We start from the raw sequence: 4196 nt of genomic DNA on the forward strand, positions 1-4196 counted from the left end.
ATTGTGTTTTCATAGGATATGCGACTAATAGTAAAGCATATCGATTTCTGGTTCATAAATCAGAAAATCCCGACATTCATAATAATACGGTTATAGAATCAGATAATGCTGAGTTCTTTGAAAATATATATCCGTATAAAAAGGAATGTGAGTCGATTGGTGAAGGATCTAAACGACCCCGGGAAGAAACAAAAGAAAGTACACTTAACCAAGAGGATCCAAGACGTAGTAAACGTCAAAGAACGTCTACTTCATTTGAACCAGATTTTGTGACTTTCTTATTGGAAAATGAGCCTCAAACATTTAAAGAAGCTATGTCTTCTTCGGAATCATTGTTATGGAAAGAGGCGGTCAATAGTGAAATAGAATCCATACTGAACAACCATACATGGGAATTGGTTGATCTTCCTCCTGGAAATAAACCGTTGGGTTCTAAATGGATCTTTAAGAGGAAAATGAAAGATGATGGCACTATTGACAAGTATAAGGCAAGACTTGTGGTCAAAGGGTATAGACAACGAGAAGGTCTTGACTATTTTGATACATACTCTCCAGTTATAAGAATTACATCCATACGAACGTTAGTAGCGTTAGCTGCAGTTTATGGTCTTGAAATTCATCAAATGGATGTTAAGACGGCCTTCTTAAATGGAGAGTTGGAGGAAGAAATCTACATGGAACAACCTGAAGGGTTTGTGGTTCCAGGTAAAGAAAAGAAGGTCTGTAGACTTGTTAAGTCCCTTTACGGATTAAAACAAGCACCCAAATAATGGCATGTGAAATTTGACCAAACAATATTGCCAAATGGATTTAAGATAAATGAATGTGATAAATGTGTGTACATTAAAAATGTTTCAAATCACATAGTCATTGTTTGCTTATATGTGGATGATATGCTCATAATGAGTAATGACATTGCCAACATAAATGCTACTAAGCGTATGCTAACTAGCAAGTTTGATATGAAAGACTTGGGAGTTGCTGATTTAATTCTGGGAATTAAGATCCATAAGACTTCTCAAGGACTGCATTGTCACAATCTCATTATATTAAGACAGTACTTGAAAAATTCAAGCACTTGGGCTTTAAAGTTGCAAAGACTCCAATTGATGTGAATCTTGCATTAGCAAAGAACAAAGGCCAAAGCATATCACAATTGGATTATGCTCGTGTGTTGGGTTGCTTAATGTACATCATGAATTGTACACGACCAGATATAGCTTGTGCTATAAGTAAATTGAGTCGATATATGAGCAATCTAGGTCAATCTCATTGGATGGCCATGAAACGACTTTTGGGGTATTTAGTACATACCCAGGACTTTGCTTTGCACTACAGTAAATATCCTGCGGTCATTTAGGGATACTGTGATGCAAATTGGATCACCGGATCAACTGATTCAAAGTCCACAAGTGGATATTTATTCACTATCGGTGGAGGAGCGGTATCTTGGAAGTCGTCCAAACAAACTTGTATTGTCCGCTCTACAATGGAGGCTGAATTCATAGCCTTAGATAAAGCTGGTGAAGAAGCTGAATGGCTCCGGAATTTCTTGGAAGATATTCCATTTTGGCCCAAACTATTGGCACCAATATGCATACATTGTGATAGTCAAGCGGCAATTGAAAGGGCTGGGAGCGTTATGTATAACGGTAAATCTCGTCATATACGACGAAGACATAAAACCGTTAGACAATTACTCTCTAGAGGAATTATCACAATTGACTATGTAAAGTCAAGTGATAATGTGTCGGATCCACTTACAAAAGGCCTAACTAGAGAGGTAGTTGAGAAATCATCAAGGGGAATGGGACTGTGGCCGAGAACAAGTCATAGTGGCGGTAACTCTACCTAGAAGACTGGAGATCCCAAGATCTAGGTTCAAGGAGATCAAACAAAGTCATTAATGACGGTTCAACATTGTCAAATAAATTTTTGGTCCATTCTCGTGATGAGACAATGTTCAGTACCAAGGATAAAGCATTAAGGCTTTTTAATGATTTTTAAATTTGATACGGGGTATATCAAATAGCGTATCTACGGGATGACACGTTTAGGAATCACCTATGTAAGTGTGAAGTTTTAGCCGCTTCAAGGAGAACTTCGTAAGGCCAGTTCTCTACGCACTTATGAAACCAGGCGGTGTTCATGGCTGAAACGAACACAACAATGAGAACCAAAGACGGTTAAGGGTTGGTTGTGTGACTTGTGGTTGTCTAGGTATACACCAAAGTTCGACGGTTCAAAGATATCAAATCTACCGATTGATCGAGTATATCCGACATAAGTTCACTACGGAAAGTTCAAAGGGAAACCTACTTATCCAGATGCAATTAATCCTTACTTGCGAGTCACACAGTTTTTCATGCATACTTCCGTGATATAGCCATTCCCCATTCATGTGGGGGATTGTTGGGTTTTGTATGTATTTAATTAATATATTAAATACTTAAAAGAGGGTGAATGGGAAATGGAGGGAAATGAAATTTTTGAGTGAAATTTTAAGTTTCCCCCTTGGTAAATGGACATTGTCGCATATTGGAAGAGGAATAGGTTTTTTATGGGTATATAAGTAATTGCTCTTCTTCTAGCTCTTAAAGAGTTGAGAAGAAGGCAAGCCTCGCGCCGTTGTCGTCGTTGTCGTCGTCGCTCGCTCGGCTCGGCTCGGCTTCGGCTTCGGCTTCAGATTTGGATTCGGATTCGGATTTGGATTTGGATTTGGATTTGGTCAAATGATCAATTGATTGATTAACTTTTTGGACCAAATTTATTTGTTAATAGTAAAATATTAACAGAAATGTTATTAAATATTTGTTTTAATGACAGAATATTAATATTAAATCCAATACGTTTTTCTGTTTTGGTAACAGAAAAGTAACTACCCTCTTCAATTTTCCCTGTTTATTTTCCCTCTTTATTGTTGAGTAAATGGCCATTTATGTAATGGCATTTATGCTGTGGCCGTTTTGCATAAACAACCATTCTGAAGAGTTGCACCTCTTCATATTTCAGCCCAACTTTGGCTATAAATACAACACTATTCTGCTCAGAATTTCACTACGATTTTCTGAGTTTCTTCTCCTTTTTCAGCATACTTTTAGCATCAAACAAAGCAAAAGTAAGTGTGATTTGCTACCGAACTTTATGTTCGCTGAAACACTGGGGTTTGAAGTACCACTACACCAGTGTGTAATTTGTTCTATCCTGGGAGGAAATAATCCATAACCTTGGGTACTAGGAGGGGATTAAATTCCTTAAGGAAACACTGTGAATTCAGTGGGCTCGAATTGGTTTTCTGTCATTTCTGTTTATGTTCATTTCTGTTTATATTCATTTATATTTCCAGAATTATTTTACAAATACAGTATACTAACATATATTAATAAATTAAAGTTTAAAATAGTTGTCACTTTGATTTGATTTGACAACTATACTTTTTATTCTTCCAAGTAATCCCTAAGCGGACGTTTCAATTCTAGTGCTAGTTTTCATTCATTCTTCATATTTCAGAAGATATATATCTTCTTCTTTCCTCTTTATTCATGATTCATGCTCATCTTCTTAATTCTTTCTACTGGATTTCTTTCTTTCTCCAAGACTCCAACAAACCAACAGCAAGATATTTTGGAATCAAAGTCTTCAAACTTCGTGAATCAGCCAATCATTGGGTAATATCATTCTAACTTTCTAATAATATTTTTATTTGTTACTTATTATTTTATTAATTTTACTCTGTACATATTGTTTAATTTTTTTTTTTTTAGAATATAAATATGTCAACAAGAAAATATGCATCTGGTTATTCAAAAATACAAAAGAAAAGAAAAGTTGAAAATTTAATAAAATCTCAAAAAGGAGCTCTTGACAAATTTTCGACAAACAATGAAAAATAAGGCCCCATATTAAACTTTCGCCTTAGGCGCCATATGCGCTTGAGCCGCCCCTGACTAAGAGAAAGACTCCAATTACAGCTAACTGGTGTGACATATTCATGCAGCACAGGTTTCAATATCCTGCTTATGAAGCATGTTTACTTATCCTACAAATGAAATTCTAACTAATATAGATAATTCCTTAGCAGTGCATAAAAACAAGCCTTGAACAGGTAACTGAATCAGAATACATGATAAAAAGCAAAAGCTTTTTCGTGTCTATGCTAGAAAATCACGTTTGTTTCCTTAATCTACTTATACCCC

The sequence above is a fragment of the Nicotiana attenuata genome, unplaced genomic scaffold (genome assembly GCF_001879085.1).
Source record: "Nicotiana attenuata strain UT unplaced genomic scaffold, NIATTr2, whole genome shotgun sequence".
In the NCBI taxonomy this organism is placed as follows: domain Eukaryota; kingdom Viridiplantae; phylum Streptophyta; class Magnoliopsida; order Solanales; family Solanaceae; genus Nicotiana; species Nicotiana attenuata.